The sequence below is a fragment of the Argentina silus genome, assembly GCF_951799395.1.
Source record: "Argentina silus genome assembly, contig: scaffold_132, whole genome shotgun sequence".
Taxonomy (NCBI): domain Eukaryota; kingdom Metazoa; phylum Chordata; class Actinopteri; order Argentiniformes; family Argentinidae; genus Argentina; species Argentina silus.
This window is the reverse complement of record NW_028153168.1, coordinates 39799-61386: the sequence shown is the minus strand read 5'-3', so window position 1 is coordinate 61386 and position 21588 is coordinate 39799. Positions and strand designations below refer to the sequence as shown.

The 21588-nt window shown below is 40.0% G+C and overlaps 1 pseudogene across 1 annotated transcript in view; it reads left to right on the top strand.

Annotated features, from left to right (window-relative positions):
• Positions 1-10402: 10402 nt before the first annotated feature.
• The window catches only part of LOC310824399 (cytochrome P450 3A27-like), a 47202-nt pseudogene continuing 36016 nt past the window's right edge, over positions 10403-21588 (top strand). The window contains exon 1 of the transcript in view: positions 10403-10569. The product of the transcript in view is annotated as a cytochrome P450 3A27-like (transcript). The remainder of the gene's footprint in view (positions 10570-21588) is intronic.

Sequence of the window (21588 nt, the reverse complement as noted above, 5' to 3'; positions counted from 1 at the left end):
AACACACCTGACTAACCAGAAACACCTGTCAAGCCAATTAATACTTTTGGTGCCCTGAAATAGGGGGACTATGCATAAAAGGGTTGTCATTTCTAAATGGTCAAACCAATCTTAAAAAATTAAACATTGAATTAATGTTTCAAATCCAAACTGTTGGAGTATAGAATACTAAAAGAAGACAAATGCTTCCTCTCTCCAATACTTATGGAGGGCACTGTATATATAAGTGTAGCGCCCCTTTGCTGGTCTGAGCAATTAATAGGGGTGGCTAACCTGAATTCTTTAAATAAAATGGTATCTCTACCTATTATTGTATGTTTACTTTGTCTATTATATATTAACACAGTCCCACCAATTACTTGTCTTTTGTTATTTTATTCAAATCAGTCCTCTTTCATTTATATGAAATCCCCAAAATAGAGTACATGAAATTAAATACAATAACTCTTAACATGCACATACAAATATCAAAATGTAAATGGTAAACACTGTAAACCTCAATTAAAAGAAATAAAACCTATTCTAAAGCCGGCAATGATAACTACGACAACAATACCAAAGTCCAGTGCGTTGCAGGCCTGGCGCGTGTAGCTTGCGTGCGTTGTAGCTCACCTAAAATGGCGGCTCCTTCACTCCCACGAGATAGACGACACACCAAACTCCCAGTTCCGTAAGCCGGCAGCCTCGCGAAGCTCCTCTCTCGGCAACCGGGGTAGTTCTCTCCAACGGCAGGACTCTTTGGTACTACTGTCTCTCCCGGTGGCTATCGACGTTTGGAACTCCCTTGTTGGTCGAACACACAGCCCATAAGCCTCCGAAGGAAAAACTAGCTATCTCACTTCTGAGCTAGGCTAGGCTAATCCAGTTGGTTGACCGTCGGAACGGTTACTCCTCTACAGAGAAAGTGTTCCTAAACAGGTCATACGCCGAACGTAGTACTTTGTAGAGTTCACGGGTTGTGTACTCGCATTACCTTGTTCTAAACAAGAAATAAGTGGGCTACCTATTTCCACACTATTAGATTTCACAGCCAGCAGTATATTACATCCGTTCTCTTTCTTCGCCTTCTCCCAACTCACGTCTCCTTCTCCTCCACCTCACACCTGACCTCCAACTCACTTTTTCATTGGCTTATGAAAATAAACAAAATGCACAAACGTTATATTTGAATATTTTCTCACAGAAATCAAAAGTAAATTCTTTTACAATATTGCCAGCATTGTGAACATAGTATAGAATAAAACAAAATACATTTCACATCATGTAAATAATTCAACACATGAACTTAACCCATGAAACTCTATTCATTTTGCACAATATCCAATACCAAACATAGTAATAGTTTTACCCTTTTTAGTCCTATGTATTCTATTAATGAACTTATTCTATATATACTATTTATTAATTAATGAACTTTTAATAGTTAGGCCTAATTTCCATAGGGCTACAAATATATATCTTAGCCAGAATGAGCCAGTGGCAGATTACTAGTGGGTATGTGGAGAAGGAAGGCTAATGGCGGCATTACCCGCTGATTGGTCAGGAATATGTGCTAGGGTTCGGAATCGGAATAAATATCATGACTTTAAAATACCTCTCCGCACGTTTTAAAGTTTGATTAGTCTAAATAGCTTGAACGCTGTAGGAGGAGTAGCATACCAAAAAATCGGAAGAATTGGAATAATAATGATAAGAAAAAGAAGAATAAGTATGAGCAATAACAATAGTTAGACTCTCTCTGAACCACTCAATATTTGTTGTGAAACAACACAGCACAAGTCCAAAATGCATGTAGGTGACTAGCAAGCTAGCTAGTTCAAGCTAAAGCTAACAATGCTACCATTGCTACTAACTGACAAATAGTCATGCCATTACCCAGATACATTTGTTGACTGTGTCTACTACTGTAAAATGTAATTAAACGTCACATACCCGCTTCGAAGTCGCTCTCGCTGTCCTCCCAACGGGAGCCCTGCAAAAAAGAAAAACAACAACAACAACCTGTCGTAGAAACGGCTGCCCCAGTCCACGCACAGCCAATCCTGAAAAACACGAAGGCATTTTTCAGGCCTTCCTTGCTAATGCTAATGTCGTAGACTTTAAGTTATAATACTTAAAAATAAAATACCGTTAACCAGGGCTGTTGATTCATTCAAAGACTTTATTCCCGCAGAACATGTAGCCGACCCCGTTATCTCCTCAGTCACCTGTCTTTATAGATTTCACACAGGTTAACGCCTTCTATTCAACGTGTTTCTGATTCCTGTCTACATACACCAATAACATTCAAGAACTACATTTCGTCATCAAGTTTTGTCTAATCAGGCCTTTTGTTCTGACTGTTTGACTTTGTTTATTACTTAATAGTCTTAGTCTTGAATGTTAGTCTTGGTTGCGATAAAAGTTTCCTCTGCACAGCCTCAGCTTTTAACCCACTAACAAAACGGTCACGGAGTGCATCATTAAGATGTGCACCAAACTCACAATGAGTTGAAAGTTGCTTCAAAGCTACTATGTAATCAGACAGACTCACCGTCTTGTTGATTTTTTTTTTGGAAAACGGAAACGTTCCGCGATGACAAGCGGTTTCGACTTGTAATGCTCACTGAGCGACTCGCTTAGCTCCTCGTAGGTTTGTGTGCTAGGTTTTTCAGGACTGACTAAATTCTTTGCTAAGTCTGTCGGCATCCGCTCCGATTACCGACAGAAACACGCTGACCTTTTTGTCAGTGTCCACCTCGTTTGCGATCATCCACTGTTCCAGTCTTTCCAAGTAAGATTCGAAATCTTCCTGTCCTTCTTTGTATTCAGCTAACGCACCGATTTGGAAACTAGTAGCCTTTAGCTACTTAGCTTCCGTTTGCTAGCCTCTTTCTTTCGAGCTACAAAGTTCGTTTATTGCGTTCTACTTGCTGCAAAGTTGTCTCTCGTCACTGAGATCATCTTTCATTAGATATCCCATCCTCGTCGCCAAATTGTAATATATTTAGAGTTATATATATTCACGGTTTCAATAACGGAGACCGAACATTACGTGGATGCTTGTTTACTGATCAATTTTAAGACAGAGTACAGCGCATGTGCACAACAGCTAAGGACTCTTACACAGCCAATAGGGAAAGCCCTTATTAATACATTGGAAACACAAAGTTGTAATAATGCCAATACATTACAGTGACGTATTTTTGTGTACATTACAGTGACGTATTTTTGAAAAGTGTTGAAAATACATGTCATGCATCAGTATTACAGAATAATTAGTGCTACTGACAATTGTCGTTGCTAGGATTGCGTGTTTCTTGTGCCATTTCCCCAGCAACGTGTGTGTAAGACTAGAGTGGTAGGTTAGAACAGAGCCAAATAAGGTGTAATTAAGCCATTACAACAACAACAATCAAATGACCACACAAACCTGACATCACTGTCCTGCCCTCCCATCAGGCAGAATATCTAGCATGTGTGTGTGAGTGTTGTACATAGTCAGAAGGTAGTCCTAGATGATGTACCAGGAAGAACGAAACCCAGATAACAATTCCCAAACCTATCACTAGGTAACATAGAGTAGGCCATTAGAACACAAATCCAATAAGTGTTGTTCAATATGCTTCAGCTGGGTAGTTGAGACCTAGTGACTTTGGAGTCTGCTATTGATGTCTGTCAACATGAAATCTGTCAAGAAATCTGCCTTATTTCACTCTATGAGAAATAGAAATAGAAATTCAGTAAAGTGTCTTATTGGTCAATAATGGTCTGTAATGAGAGTTGGTGTCATTACAGATTCACACAAAACAAACTCAAGCATCCAATAAGTATTCTAGTTAAAGTTTAAATAATAACCTCACATGCCTTCTTGTTATGTCCCCTCTCTCTCCTTTTCCCCTCTCTCTCTCTGATATGCAGGGCCACAGGAGTCTCATTGTCTTTACTTACAGACACTTATTACATATATTTGCAAATAAATGAGTGATGGAGTATCTCAAATTGATTTAATGTCTCTGTGTTTTCTTTTCTTTTGGTGACACTTAACACTAAGGTTTCCTTTTATAATGGGTTTATAATTCAGTTTGCACATTATAAGCATGTGTTGCATTTATAGCATTAGTAACAGTGCAGCCACATATTTTCAAATTATTTGAATTGTCACTATCTATGAATGAATCATTAAAGAGAAGCTACGGGATATGGCAATAACTATTTCTGTATTATTTAACCTCTTATTTTGTGTCTAAATTATCAATGCATAGTTTGTACAAATATAATCAATTGAATCACTGTTTTCTCATTCAGCCACAGACTCCCTAGTTTATCATCGCCAACTTTAGAAGCAGCATTACTGTTAAGTGTGTCGATGTCACTGGTCTACGTGGAATCCACACACATACGCACCACACTGAGGGCATGTAACAGGGACCCGTTTCCAACTCATTAGCGCTACATTGAGAACTGTAGGCTGAGATTATAGAAATTATCTCGTAGAATCACTTTAATAGTCAAGAAACTACTCAGAAATCATACCACAATTAAACTTGAAAAAGTTCCAGAAGAAACATTGTTTCTCTTTAACAGAGCAATATCCAAGACTGCGTAAAGAGGGAGAAAAATATCTTTCTTAAAGATCAGATTTTAGTAAATAGATATTATTGCACACAATTGGGCTATAAGAATCTCAAAGACAGAATCAAACATTTCACTCTCTATAGTAGTGATTTTGGTGTCTAGTGTCAGAGGAACATATTTCATCCCCACATTAAGTAAACACAACTAAACTAATTCATATGTAATGTCCTCCAACTTTACATCAAGAATAAAGACACACTGTGTACTCTGTACCAGTATAGTAACACTACTACTAGAATATATGGACTTGCAATGGAATTTGGCCTTGGAGGGCTACAGGTCCTAGGCCCCCCATTCCCTAGCATCTGATTTCATGTCTCTGCATTGTGTACTGGTTATGGCATGGTACCACTAGGTGAAAGGTCGAGAGGCACATAGAATATTGTACAATTCCAACAGTCCCCTCTTTGATTATTTTAAACAAAGTATAATAATCAAGAATTACCAAAATGAATAATAAAAACATGAAAAAATATAAAAGTAACAACAGGAAATATAAAAGAACCACTTTCCTCATCTTACTAGTGAGTGAGATCTGCTTGTCCTATTTCACACATACAATACGTTGAGTTGACACCATGAGCATGCATGATGTACAGGACTGAGTGAGCGCTGCAAAACATGTTTGTCTACTGATGCTGTATCTTGAACCGTCATCTGCGTTTAACTCACTCACTGCCAAAGAATTCCGGTACACTCACCACCTGGAGTGCCAAGTGTTTTATGTGGTATTCACCTAGCAATAATACTTGGATTGGCTACAAAATGAAGAAGTCGCCCTTGGTGCTCTAGAATGTTGACAATTTGGGTCTCTGGGACTTTATTCCTGGTCCTCTGTGGCTCAGTTGGTAGAGCATGGCGCAAACAACGCTTAGGTTGTGGGTTAGATTTCTGCTGGGACCATACATACTGAAAAAAGTATGCACTCACTGCAATGTAAGTCGCTTTGGATAAAAGCGGTAGCTAAATTGCATATATTATTATATATTAGTCTCATTTCCCAACATTTCTCGTGATTACGTAGTACCATTAGCCAATTTATCCATCTTCTCTGCCAAAGTCCTGATATCAGTCAGGGCATAGTAAACACCTACAGGAGCTACAACAGAGAGAAGAACATGTTGAATACCTGTAGTGTGAGACAGTTTGAATATTACATCAGTCTTAAGTAAACGTCTAGTGTACTGTCCTTAGATAGCCACAAACAGAAAATAAATTAGACAGCCAAAAAATTTGACAGACACGCAAACACAAAATAAATATAACATTTAGTGCTAAAAACAACGCATTAAATGCAGAGCAGAATAATTAGTGCTATTGACAATTGTCGTTGCTAGGATTGCGTCTTTCTTGTGCCATTTCCCTAGATTCACGTGACCGTACCTGTTTTCAATTAGTGGCATTTTGGTTAATAAAATGGAGAGCACGCTCCGAAGTTAGCTCTGGCTTAGAGTTAGAGTAGTAACATAGAGTAGGCCATTAGAACACAAATCCAATAAGTGTTGTTCAATATGCTTCAGCTGGGTAGTTGAGACCTAGTGACTTTGGAGTCTGCTATTGATGTCTGTCAACATGAAATCTGTCAAGAAATCTGCCCTATTTCACTCTATGAGAAATCCCATAGGAATGGTTTTCGTCCTGTGGAGAGATAGAAATAGAAATGTAGTAAAGTGTCTTATTGGTCAATAATGGTCTGTAATGAGAGTTGGTGTCATTACAGATTCACACAAAACAAACTCAAGCAGTAGTCAGTCACCATTTCAAGTTATATTTAATAGACTAGGACAGTTCAGATTAAAATACATGTTCATCTGGGTTTAAAGATGAGAGCATAAAACCTCTTCTGATAGAGAGGGACTTCAAAAATGTAATTGGATATAGGGCCATCGCAGATTTTGTCCACAGCCACTCCCATGGCAGTCAAAACCATTGGTAATTATGTGAAACACCAAATTTCCTGATTCACGGCTCATTCTGAGAATTGGAATCATATACCAGCTATACACTAACTATGTATAACTTTGGTTTGTAGTCTCACTGAGGTCCAGCTCTCCACCAAGGGCACTGCAGAGGGACACAGCACGCCTCACCTCCCACAGGGACCAGGTACAGGAGCTGCAGGAGGAGGGCTTTGCTGGAGCTGAGGGGAGACAGAGGAGGGAGCGTACATTGTACAATGAGAAATCCTCCTCCCTCCTCCTCATCAGAGATCAGTGTGTCTGTCCTTACCCCAGACGGACTGTGTCTAAGTGGGATGAGCTCCGTGCTGTGTCCCTCTGCTCCTATGCTGACAGGTCCACAAAGGAGGAGCAGGAAAAATCCAGCCTGTGCTGCAGAGCCCTGAGCTGCTCTGCTGCTGCCCCCTGCTGGATGTGTGAGGCAGTGCAGCAGTGGAGGAACCTCAGCAGCAGCCTCCTGTCAACACTGCAGCAAGGGATACAGGGTCAGCTGTACCTGGTGGAAGACCTCGTTGATGAAGATGATGTTGTCCCGCCAGCCGGACAGCGTGCTGCTGTTGGAGTGGCTCTTCTCTGGCTCGGCAGGCCCGTTGGGCTCCCCCTCCTCTCCAGTCCTTCTCCTTCCCCTGGAGAATTGCACAACTTTTTTTTATAGATTGGTGTTACAAATTCTTTAGCTGAGTAGTTTTACTGAGTTAATACCTATGTCTGATCTAAATTTCATGTGAATGGCTGCAATGGAAATATGTTGAATTAAACATTTGTTGATGTGTTGAATACTTATTTTCCCGCACTGTATATACACACTCACTGAGCACGTTATTAGGAACACTATACTATACTCGGTAGGGCCTCCCTTTGCTCTGAAAACAGCCTCAATTCTTTGTGGCATTGATTCCACAAGATGTTTATAACATTTCTTTGACATTCTGGTCCATGATGACATGATTGCATCACGCGATTGCTGTAGATTTTTCAGGTGCACTTCCAAGCTGTGAATCTCCCGTTCTACCACATCCCCAAGGTGTTCTATTTGATTCAGATCTGGTGGCTGGGAAGGCCACTGAAGAACACAGAACTCATTGTTATGTTTCTGAAACCAGTTTTAGACGACTTTTGCTTTGCGACATGGTGCATTATCATGCTGGAAGTAGCCATTAGAAGATGGGTAAATTGTGGGCATGAAGGCATGCACATGGTCAGCAACAATACTCAAATAACCTATACTAATCTTTACTTTGCTACAGCCATCGCTGGCTGACATTGTCATTCACTGCCATCAACGGAAATCAATGTTTCCCACATTATATTTCATGCCAACGTCAATCAAAAGTAACCTCAAACCAAGTACTGTAACAAAGTGATGAAGGCTTATCAAAGGTTACAGATGCATAGTCTTGAACCAAAATAAGAAAAACATACAATAATGATTGAATGGGTGGACTATGGTTTTAAAAGACCCAGAAAACAACCAAAATATCGTATGATGAAAAGAAAGAGATTCCCCAGACTGATGAAGAATAATGGACAGATGCCAAAAATAGAAATGAGACATTTTTTTTAATATACTGTGAAGAGGAGGTGAAAGTAATAAAGGGAGTGGAGAAAACAAGGGAACAAAGCTTTAGTCACAGTGAAAAGGTAATTAGTGAACAGGAGAGAAGTGCCATCACTTACTTGAGATTTTTTGATCATTTTGAGTTATAATTCTAGTGTTTCTTTTTTGTTCATCTGGTTCACTTTCTTACCTCTGTATCTATCTACAGTTTTCCCGTCTTTTCCAAGGGTAAACAGACCCGAGTTCAATACCCAACAGCCACACTTGGCAGAGTAGACAGCGAACACAATGCAAAGGTGGGCTAATGGAAAACTGTTTTGATAGATTCAACAGTTTAGATTGTAGATTCATTGATAGGTTGGTTGATTGATTTACATTGAGCAGGACCTCTCTCTTTATGTTCCTTCCTCAGATGTCTATCCACAGCTGGACAATGGTAATTTGCTGAAATGAACTGTGTATTAACAGTCAGGAGAATTCAAAAGGTAAGAGGAGACTAACAGCAAAAATATGTATAAAAAGTAGCTTGAGTAGAAAAAATGTGAAACAATAAGCCTACAACAAATACCAAGTCACCAGCGTGGCTGAAGCCATATTTATTCTGAATGGCCATACCTGAATAAAGTATTCATGCAGTAAGTTATGGTTTATAATGTTTGTAGAGCGCACACATACACTCACCGGCCTCTTTATTAGGTACACCTTGCTAGTACCGGGTTGGAATCCCTTTTGCCTTCAGAACTGCCTTAATTCTTTGTGGCATAGATTCAACAAGGTGCTGGAAACATTCCTCAGAGATTTTGGTCCATATTGACATGATAGCATCACGCAGTTGCTGCAGATTTGTAGGCTGCACCTCCATGATGTGAATCTCCCGTTTCACCACATCCCAAAGGTGCTCGATTGAATTGAGATCTGGTGGCTGTGGAGGCCATTGGAGTACAGTGTCACTCATTGTCATGTTCAAGAAACCAGTTTGAGATGATTTGAGCTTTGTGACATGGCACGTTATCCTGCTGGAAGTAGCCATCAGAAGATGGGTACACTGTGGTCATAAAGGGATGGACATGGTCAGCAGCAATACTCAGGTAGGCTGTGGCGACAAAGAAAGAAACATCTGTTAATACTTATAGACACCTGTTCTGTCCTCATACATAGCTGAACACCTCTAAACACCTCCCAAGAGTCTGGAGACAGAATGTCAGTCTGACTTCAGGTTTATTGACTTAGAAAGAGTGAAACTGAGAAAGAGAAACAATAATCAATGATATGGTTTCACATCCACACATTGCCTTGCCATACATCACAGAGATGATCTAACAAAGAAATAGCGACATATAGCTACAATGTGTTGTATTAACATTGAAATATAGTATCCTCTCTTAGCTAACATAACCAAGAATACCCAATGTGTTCTTATATAATGCTAGTATGGTCTCACATGAAGAAATAAAAGGTAAGTTTACATAATCACCATGAAAGCCAATAGTACAAGCTAAACTAGCATCTTCCACAACACAAACACTTGTCTACAGTGGGATATTACTGATAGTCCTTTCGGTCCCTGCACTGATGGACACTATAAAGAATTATGGAGAACTCTCTGGTTATCAAATCAACCAATCAAAATCAGAGGCAATGATGTTAGTTGGACAATGGCCAATTCAAATGTCAGGAAGGCTTGATTTCCACTGGTCTCAAGGATTTAGATACTTGGGAATTACTATAACAACTGACCTATCAAAATTGTTTAAAGCCAACTATGGGAAATTGATGGGCCACATAAAAGGGGACCTTACAAGATGGGAAATTCTACCACTCAAGAATAGAAACGATAAGAATGAAGATTTTGCCAAGATTGCTTTTTCTCTTCCAATCACTACCTATCTATGTTCCTGCTTCCACCTTTACTATATTGGATAAATGGCTGTCCAAGTTTATTTGGCAAAGCAAGCGACCCAGACTTAAATTTAAAAGACTACTCTGCCCAAAAGACAGGGGAGGCCTGGACTTACCTAGCCTGAAAAAATATTATTGGGCAGCCCAACTCAGATCAATGATTGCTTGGATATCCCAAGACACTGACACTATATGGGTGGGAATGGAACAGAGTGAATGCCCAAATTTGCCTTTAGATTCAATACCATTCTTAAACCAAGACATATGGGGGAAAAAGAAAATTGCTAATGTATGGAGCAAGAACACCTTAAAAATATGGTCAATCTTGAGGAAAAAACTACAACTTCCCATGACCATTTCCAGAGCTATAATGATAGCAAACAACTGTGAGTTCTCTCCATCTAGGCTGGACAAGGGATTCCTAAAATGGAAGGAAAGGGGTTTAGTGGTTTTGGACCAGCTGTTTGACGGAGCAGTCCTAAAATCATTTGAACAGCTCAAAGAGGAATATGATTTACCAAACCAAGACTTCTTTAGGTACTTACAAATTAGACACTATCTACAAAGTCATAAAGAATGGGAACAGCTCTGTTCCTTACCAACAAAATTGGAACACCTCTTCATATCAACAACTAAAGGAATAGTGAAGACAAAGTTCATATCACATATTTACAAGATATTGCAGGAAGAGTTAAAAGAAGATAACTTAGATATTAAAGAAAAATGGGAACTAGAAATGAACACAATAATCCCAGATGAGCAATGGGAGACTTCATGCAGACAGGGACATAGGATATCCAGTAGTCCAAACTGGAAGGAATTTGGATGGAAAATGAAAATGAGATACTTTAGAACTCCACTTATAACATCAAAATGGAGCAACACCTCAGATCATTGCTGGAGGGGTTGTGACCTGGTGGGAGATCACACACATATATTTTGGGACTGCCCAAAGATATCAGAATACTGGAAAATGTACAAAAAGAAATAAAAAAATGTCTCCATATAGATTTACCTCTTAAACCATTACACTTTATACTAGGGGTACTGCCAACTGATCTTGAAGAGAACAGTCAAACATACTTGCTGAGAATCCTCTTTTTAATAGCGAATAAGGTAATCACAGCCTCCTGGCTGAGGCCACACCCTCCAACAATTACACAATGGAGGGAAAGAATCCAAAACGTTTACAACATGGAATATACAACAGCATTATTACAACTGAAAGTAGATGTATTCCTAAATAAATGGTCATCCATTGCCCTACATTTTCATTTGATATGATTGAAATGCAGATTATTATTATATATTTTTTTAAAGATTATTGTTACTGTTATTATTATTGTTGTTATTGTTATTATTATTGTTGTTGTTATTGTTATTGTTGATGATGATAATGGTGATAATGTTGTTGAACATTACCTTATAATTTACCAAATGTAATCTATACTGTATGTATGTGGTATTGCTGAGATAATGATCATACCTCACATATATATTGGTTAAGATGAAAGATATCCATGGACTGTTAACCTTTCTGTGGACTTACCCGCGGCACCTTACTGTACCATCAAAAAGATTTGTTGTGACATACTGTATGACTGCAATTTATAAAAGGAAATGATAATAAAAAGTTAGAAAATAAAATAAAAAAATAAAAGTGTACTGTAGTAGTATTGTTGTAGTTGGCTACACCTCAGCCTATGATTCTCATGGGGCGTTAGATTGTCTCTGATAGAATCCTACGGTTCAGCTCGACATTCAACGACGATTTTCACCTTCTGAGCTAGCAGGCTAACCTGTGAGCTCTCAATTCTTTGTTATTGTTGAACCCTAGCTCAACAATAATTCCTCAGGTTATTATTATAACTTGCTAGGTCACATGTGTAGGCTACAGCTAGCACTTGGGACAGTCGGCTAACTAAGTTACTTGTTGTTTCCGGACAGCTGAGAACCTTGGCTAGCTTTGACAAGCTAATATTGAGAAATATTAGCACCCTGTTTGCAGGAGGGTTGGCCACCTTGTGTTTGTAGCCCTAGGACTACTGAGCACTTTCTAGTTTGACATAATTCCTAGCTAGTTACCTCGTATAATGATCTAGAACATGCCAGTTCTCTCTAGTGTGGGACCAGTGCCATATCTAACTATGCGGGTACCAGTTCCCTGTGGTAGCACGATGGTATAGCAATGCTGAGGTGTATTGTACCTGCTTGTTGCATCGTGCGCTGTATCTAAACTAACCCCACAACTAAGTCAACTAATAAACATGGGCTACGCATATCTTAAACATGCCTGTGTGTGTGTGTTTGTGTGTGTGTGTGTGTGTGTGTGTGTGTTTGCATACATGTGTTTTTTCGGGGATGCAGAGAAAGTCTTCCAGCTGTTCCAATGAGAACATCCATCCATCCATCCATACATAGACCTATGCATTTAATTCTGGTTTGTTTATAACTAAGAGGAAGACACAGTTATCATCAAAAACCACTAGTTATCATCAAAAATGATGGTCACAGTTTGCTAAAAAAAGTACCTAAAAAGCCTGCAGAGGTCTGCCTAAGTTTGGGGAAAAAAGGATCTGCCCAAGATTTACAGCATACCACCTCATCTGTGAAACATGGTGCAGGGGGTGTTAGGTTTGGGCATGTATAGTTGCCATTAGAACTTGTTAACTTGTCTTAATTGATGATTGTACCTGCTGACGGCAGCAGCAGAATGTATTCTGAAGTGCACAGAAACATCTTGTCTACTTGAGTGCAAGCAAATGCGTCCAAATGCATTGGATGGCGCCACACCATACAATAAAACAATGCCATAGCCAAAACACTGCCATAGCAACGAGTGGAAAGATCTTGATTGGCCAAGTCAATCTTCAGATTAAAATTCAATTGAACATGCATTACATTTCCCTAATGATAAGAATTTAGGCAAAAAGACCTCAAAACAAACAACAACTGAAGATGGCTGCAGTACAGGCCTAGCAGAGCATCACCAAAGAAGATGCTCAGCGTCTGGTAGGGTTAAATACTAGTGGATTGTCCACTAAATACTAAACATGACTGCTTCATTTGGACATTTGATAAGTCTGTACCATTACTTTTGGGTACACTGAAATCGGGGGACTATGCATAAAAAGTGAGGTAATTTTTGAATGGTGAAACCAATGTGTACACAAATACCATCAAATAAAAGCTAAAAATCTCTACTTTAACCTTGTAGTAATTGTTTAATTTCAAATCCAAACGTTTGGAGTATAGAGCCGAAAGAACAAAAAAAAATTTGTTGTCTCATTACTTACACAGGCAGGGGTTTGGGAAAGTGAACAACATTTGACGGTGAATACATACTGTATGTCAAACCCCAGCCTGACCACTCCGTTCTTCCACCTCGGCTGGCCGCCTCTAAGAGGATGCAGTGGTCGCGCTCGTTGGTCACGGCTTTTCACTGTCTTGGCGCCCCGGTGGTGGAACGAGCTTCCCAGTGCGGTCAGGACTGCAGAGTCACTACCTATCTTCTGCCGTAGATAGAAGACCCATCTCTTCAGGCTACATCTGGACTGTCCCTCCTAAAGACCTCTTCACCTTCCACTACCCACCTGTACAGTTCCTCTACTGTAAAGCATTTTTAAAAAGCATTGTGACTGCCAATGGCCCCTGGTCCTAGCATAGTTTTGTTTTTCTTATTGTAGTGGTGTCCGTGTACACAGAGGCAGACGCAGCGGTGTAGTGAGGGAAAGGTCCCGTTTATTCATACAGTCAGTAATCGTTCAATCAGAGTTCGTTGGCTTTCCAGCCTCGTCAGAGCGTCTCTCTCTCTCCACTGTCCGCTCTCCTCGCCTTTCTCGCCGTTTCCAGCCTAGCTACCGAAATGGCAGAAGCACACACATCTTAAACATTCGCCGACGAGACTTAATTCGCAGCAGGTGTGCAACAAAAGTCTCGCCGACACAACCCCGGCCACGGTCCTGTAGCTCCCTCTACAGGCCGAACGCTGCATGTCCCCCCACACTTATGATGACTGATGTATAGATGATTCACTTACTTGAGACAAATGTACTTGTTGTAAGTTGCTTTGGATAAAAACATCTACTAAATGTCAAAAATGTAAATGTAAATGTGATGAAAATGGGTGAAGTGTCTAGCCCCAAATTTACAAAAAATGGTTAGGGCATAAACCCAATATTTTCATGTTTTATTAATTTTTCCAGAGAACAGATTGGTGTTGAATTGTGGGATATATGAAGGATTGCCCCTTTTAAAAGGCTACCCATTTTTAATTGGCAATTATGGCACTTGAAAGTAGCCAAATATCCCTCTGATAAAAAAAACAACCTAAAAACTTGACATCAAAGATGAGCATGGAAATTAACAGGCCATGTAGCAATTAAGTTTGTTTTATTTTCTAGTGCATGAGGTTATTCGCAGGTTACCTAAATGTTAACCTCGTCCTCAGGCTATCGCTCACAGCGCATATAAGTCTGGAATAACAACGACTCAAACCTGGCCGTAGGGTGGTTACTGATTAAAGTATTTGTTATTATTTGATTTCAGCTAATCACACGGCTGCAAGGTGTAGCTTTTTATCAGAAATGTGTGGAATGTGCTGTGGAAGATGATTGATGCGAGGTAAAGCCCATGGCTATGCCCCGTCCCCATTTTTGACGCTCTTGCTCTTGGCTTAATGAAGGCCAATGAAGTTTAACGCATTGGTCCAACAGACCTTTTGGGCATTTGGGCAGAAGTGTCTGGGAACGAGACTACTTAAATCTTAACATAATATTAACATAATCTTCAGCAGTACATGCTAAGCACAGTGTATCTATGAGAAGATATTCAGCACTTTGCTCGTACAAAAGTCCTACAATTCCGAAGCGAGTATAAACCAAGGCAATAATTAATATTAAATACATTTAACTACATTCATAAAGTTCTTCATAACCAACATCAGGGAGATGTGACCAGAGAGGTGGTGAGTGGATCCTGGCTATAAGGGCACACTCTTGCCAACACACATTCTGGTGTGACATGTGCGATGTCTTATTGATCTATGTTGCTTTGGCTGTCTCCACGTGTGGATCATTGTAATCAGGGGTGGGGCTGGCCTTTTAAACACCTGTGCTTTGTTTCATTCAGGGAAAACAAAGAGATTTTTAACATTTCTTTTAAAGAGACAACACACATTTTCTGCCATGCCTCTATCAATTGATTTGGCTTTAATCAATGGTTTCTTCTTGATGTTGTGTACATGTTTTCATGCCTATGTCACCTTTCAGAGGAAATCAAGGAACCTATCCAGATCTGATGTCGTATTAGATCAGTCAAACCCTGTCAGAACATAGTTTGCTTTTTGTGAGATTATTTTCTTTTCTTTTGTCTAGTATTGGTATACATGGTCGAAATTATGCACTCATATTTAGTATTTGGTCGACACTACTTTGTATGCAAACCGTCTGGGACCCATTGACCCCACCAGGTGCTGGGTATTTTTTCTGGTGATATTCTGCCAGGCCAGCCATCTTCAGTTTTTGAGGTCTTTTTGCCCATAATCATACCATCAGAAAATGAAATGCATGTTCAATAGGATTTAAATCCAAAGATTGACATGGCCAGTCAAGAACTTTCCACTTTTTCGCCCTGAAAATCTCCCTAGCTCCAATGGCAGTATGTTTTGGGTCATTGTCTTACTGTATGATGAAGCGCCATCCAATGAATTTGGAAGCATTGCTTTTACTCGACCAGACAAGATATTTCTGTACACTTCAGAATACATTCTGCTGCTACTGTCAGCAGTAACATCATCAATTATGATAAGTTAGCAAGTTCTAGTGGCAGCTATACATGCCCAAACCATAGCATCCCCTCCACCATGTTTCACAGATGAGATGGTATGCTGTAAACCTTGGGCAGATCCTTTTTTCTCCAAACTTTCCTCTAGCAATCACTCTGATAATATTCACCTTATCTGTCCACAAGACTTTTTTCCACACCTCTGCAGGCTTTTTAGGTACTTCTTAGCAAACTCTAACCTGACTATCCTTTTTAAGGATAACTAGTGGTTTGCATCTTGCAGTAAAGCCTCAGCCATTTGCGATTGCTGAGCTCATCAGTGCTTGATTTTGGCAAGCCTAAGGTTTTGACTATGTTTCAGATTTTTCAGCTTTCACCATTTGTCAATTGCTTTGCTATTGTAATGTATCTCACACCTTGTCCTTTGTTGGGAATGATATTTAAGGAGAGGGACAGCGAGATATTCTTTGAGTTTTGGGTTAGGCCCATCACGGGCATCATTCTCCCGCGTTGGGGAAAAATAAAAAAGTTTTTATTTCAAATCCAAAAAGAAGAAAAAATGCTTCACTGTCCCATTACTTACGCACGGTACTGTATAACCTTTTGTGGAAAGGGTTCTACATGGAACCCAAAAGGTTTCTTCAAAGGGACAGTGGAAGAAGAACCCTTTTTGGTTCTAGGTAGCACTTTTTTTCTAAGAGTGCAGGATCTGTGATGGGTCTGTCTGTCTCTATCCACGGTATATTTGCTTGAATGCCACAGCCTATTTAAGTATTGTTGCTGACCATGTGCATCCCTTCATGGCCACAATTGACCCATCTTCTAATGGCTACTGCCAGCATGATAATGCACCATGTCACAAAGCAAAAGTCATCTTAAACTGGTTTCATGAACATGACAATGAGTTCAGTGTTCTTCAGTGGCCTTCCCAGGATCTGAATCCAATAGAACACCTTTGGGATGTGGTAGAACAGGAGATTCACATCTTGAAAGTGAACCTGAAAAATCTGCAGGAATTGAGTAATGCAATCATGTCATCATGGACTAGAATCTCAAAGGAATGTTTCCAACATCTTGTGGAATCAATGCCATGAAGAATTTAGGCTGTTTTGAGAGCAAAGGGAGGCCCTACCCAGTATTAGTATAGTGTTCCTCATAAAGTGCTCTGTGAGTGTATATCTAACTATCTTTGTTTTTGCTGGTCTGTAGGATCTATGATGGCCGTCAGCCCATCCTGTGTATCATGGACACAGCCATGATCAAAACCATCCTCATCAAGGAATGCTACTCCCTTTTCACTAACAGGAGGGTAATAAATTGAAGTTGTTGTATGGGGAAAAAAACATAAGGGCTCCTTAAATAGATAATATCATTGTTATTATAGCATTATTAATAGTAGGTTAATCTTGCAGCATATAATAATTATAATTTTTCTAGAATATCTATCTCAACGGGCCTCTGTATGACGCCGTGTTTATCGCTGAGGATGATGCATGGAGACGGATCCGCAGTGTCCTGTCTCCCTCCTTCACCAGTGGGCGAATCAAAGAGGTACAGTCCCATCTCTCCTCTCCTTCTTTCATTCATTCCTTTATACAACACAAATAAATGAATGACTAACAACTCTGACGTGTGTGTGTGTGTGTGTGTGTGTGTGTGTGTGTGTGTGTGTGTGTGTGTGTGAGAGAGTGTGTGTGTGACTTGTACTATGTGTATAGTGTGTATTCATTGTTGTTTGTTGTTGTGTGAAGCAGCAACTTTAATTAATTAATCCAAGACAAATTTTCATCCAGGACAATAAAGTATATTTGATCTTATCTTCGATAAGTTCAGTGGTCAGATGACAGAGTATAGAATAATAGTTAATCTTTGGAGTCACTTATTCTTTGACTATATACATAATGTATCCTGTATGGATGTATATTCTCAGGCTATATAAACATTAAAATAATTCCTGTTTCAAACATGATATTAATATATGTTTTGCACATATTAATCCACGTATCAATCATGATATTTTTCCATGTATCCTTCCCAACTCAGATGCTCAGGATCATGAAGCAGCACTCTGGTAACTTGGTCAGCAATCTGAAGAAGACGGCTGATAACGATGAGCCCATTGAACTAAAGGAGTGAGTATTTATGTCCGAGACGATAAGGTGAATTTGTAATTTCAGTGAACTCCCCCTTTAATTTTGTGGTTGTGGTTCTGGTGGTCAGAGATTGTGTGGTTGTGTTCCAGGTTCTTTGGACCATACAGTATGGATGTGGTCATCAGTACTTCATTCAGTGTCGACATCGACTCCCTCCACAACCCCTCCGACCCCTTTGTGACCAACATCAAGAAAATGCTCAAGTTTGACATCTTCAGCCCACTGTTCCTCACAGTCGGTACAACTGCCCCCATATAGCTTTCAGTCATTTTGTGCTTAATAAATGAAGCTATTGATTTCATTGATTAGACTGACATAAACCACACTGCCAATGGTTTGCGCTCTACTCATTTGACAAACACATGGGCCCTGTCCAGAACCAACCTCTAGTTCCTAAATGCTGGACACTTGGAGATCTGAGTGGATTGGATACAGAACTGTCTAGGGATAGAGCCTAGGAGTTGTTTCTGGACAGGGCTGTGCATTGAATAGGATTGTAACCGTGGCATTTCCTGTCCGTCCAGCATTCTTCCCCTTCATGGGTCCTGTTATGGCAAACATGGAGGTATCCCTATTCCCTGCCTCGGTCACAGATTTCTTCTACGCTGTCTTTCAGAAGATCAAGTCCAATCGCGTGGCTAGCACCAGGAAGGTATGTAAATATAACTGATCAAATATACGATCTTCAGCCAGTATTGTGTAATACTGGTAGTTCTCATGTGATTTTGATCTGACGTAAGCCTGCTTCCAGAGTCGGGTAGATTTCCTGCAGCTGATGATAGACTCGCAGAAAGACAGCAACTCAAAGGGAGAGGAGCAGAGTAAAGGTGCCTGCCTTAAACACACACACACACACACACACACACACACACACACACACATCCACACACACACACACACACACTGTATACTAGCATCTAACACACACACATACAGTACCTGCCTCAAACACCTATACCTACAAACACACCTACCACCCCATTTCTCCCATCATCATAGGATTGAGTGACCATGAGATCTTGTCCCAGGCAATGATGTTCATCTTTGCTGGCTATGAGACCACCAGTAGCTCTCTGTCCTTCCTGGCCTACAATCTGGCAACCAACCCTCACATCATGACCAAGCTGCAGGAGGAGATACACACTGTGTTTCCCAACAAGGTAACCCCTCTGCAGACTCCTATATAGTACTATTCATGTGGAACAGGTGATAGTGACAGTGACAGTGTGATAGTGACATGATAGTGACAGTGTTTTAGAGGGTACTGATGAGTGTGTAACCCCTGTGCACTGCAGACTCCTACAGATGGTTAGATAGGTGACAGTATTTTGCAGTGTGCTAATGTGTCTGTAGCATCCCTGTGCAGACTTCTGCCCAGTATTATTCATTTGAAACAGGAAGTAGATAGGTGTTGTTGGAATCTTCAGAATAGTTAAAAGGCCAGTACCTGAGGATCTGAGGGATCTACAGGGTATATACCTTAAAAGCATGTCTGACATGCAGTGGTGTGCGTGACCATAGAATGATTTCTAAACTAATACAATTATCTTAAAATAAATTATAAAACTAACAGGTAATCAGTGCAGAGACTTGTGTGATATGTGCTCTCCATCTGACTCGTGCTGCTGCATTTTGTATCATTTGCCAAGAGCTTTCTTTGGTCGACCAGACAGGAGAGTGTTACAGTAATCAAGGTTGCTAGTAATACAAGCATGCATTCGTCTCTCAGTGTCAGCCTGCGAGAGGAAAGGTTGCACCTTTACAGCTGTGTTCTGTAAAGGTCCATGTAATATTCAAGCTTCCTAAAAGCTTCCTAACGGTTGTAATGACTATCTTTAATCGGTAGCGATCAGGGAACAAGATCCCTTATAATAAATCCCTTATGAATAAATATTTCATTTACGAACGCTGTTTTGGTTCGGAAAACACGCTTTTTAAAATGCAGTGTCCTACCTGACATTCGGTTTGCATATAAACATGTTGTGAGTGCCAGGGGTGTTCTAGGGGAGTAGACTGACCTTTCTCTGGTGGCTGCCTCTCCCAATCGTGTGCGCATGCAGAAACACAACAGCTAATGTCCAACACTGCAAGTTCATTTTGGGGGGATATATTAATATTAGGGAGGATGTTGTTGTTTGGACAACTTCAGACAGAATTTCTCCACGATGGCAGATTTCCGGCAAACTTACTTACTCTTCTTTAAGTGATTCAAATATGTTTTAGTCACATTCTTGATATGGGTTTCAAAATTAAGATCTGAGTCAATGGTAACACCTTGTTTTTTTGCCTGGTGCTTAGTGTTACTGTAAGTAGTGTCTTTAAGTGTGCAGACAGTTTGACCAGGACAAGGACAAAGAGCATTTTGGCATCAGCATTAATTAATTAATTCTAAGGTCATTAAGAACCTAGTTAATAACTTAACAACATAGTGCTATCTCAGTGCTATGATCGGCACAAAAGCCAGATTGGAACATGTCAAAGGTACAGTTGGGAAGAAGGAGATTATTTAACAGTTTGAACACCTTTTTTTCAAGAATTATTATTTTTTTGCTTAAAAAGGGAAGGTTGGAGATTGGCCTAAAATCGCTAAGGACTGAAGAGTCTAAGTTACTTTTCTTCAGGAGGGGTTTCACCATGGTAGTTTTAGGTGCAGATGAACAGACCCCCACTTTGCTGAGCATTTCTGTATGACCACTGCAAAAGAGTTCATAGTGCTTCCATGTGGTGGAAGGTGGGGTAACAAGTCATCAAACACATCTTCTCCTCACCTAATATTGGTTCTCTTATCTCAGAAGTATGTTGCAAATTCCTCACATTTGTAGGTGGAGAGCAGATCACCAGGTGTCTTGTGGGCGGGATTTATAAGGCTGTCAATCGTTGAAAAGAGCACTGTTTAAGTTGTTATGATTCATTATCAATTTTGAGAAATGATCCCGTCTGTCTTGGCGTTTTTTTATTGCCTTATTAAAAGCAGAAAGATGCTCTCGGAGAATATCAAGGTGGACCTGCAGTTTTTGTCCGCTCAGACTTTCTGCAAATTCTTTTAAATTTGGCCACAGCCTTTTTCAGTTTGACTGGTGCTACAGAGTCGATAGTTGCCCTTAGTTTGGTGTTGAAGCTGGTTGCTAAATCATTATCACAGGAGGAAGCTGTTGATGGTGTACTATTCATATTCATATTCATCATGAAATTCTCATCTGCTCAGCGACATGGCTAGATAAATAATAGAGAGAAAATATATTTTTTCCCCACTTCTAATAGACTGACATGCATTCATGTTTAGCCAGGTTTCAGATAAAAACATTACAGTGCAGCTTTCGCTCTGAGATAAGATCAATAAAGGTTTTGCCAGATAGGGACCTAATATTCAAAAGCACCATGGTAATGTTCTCTGGGCTGTTCGGTGCTGCCCGGCCACAGTTAATGGAATGGATACCAAGTTATTCACATTTGAACCACCTGACAGTTTTCTTGTAGTCTGTCGACTGTGATAGGAAATAATAGACTGTAGCACATTCAGTATTCCAAGCAGTCAATCCACTAAAAGCAGCCCAGTTTAGTGGCATTCTGACTTCTGATTGATCCTTGTGTACATCTATCATTTACATTGTTCAGTGGA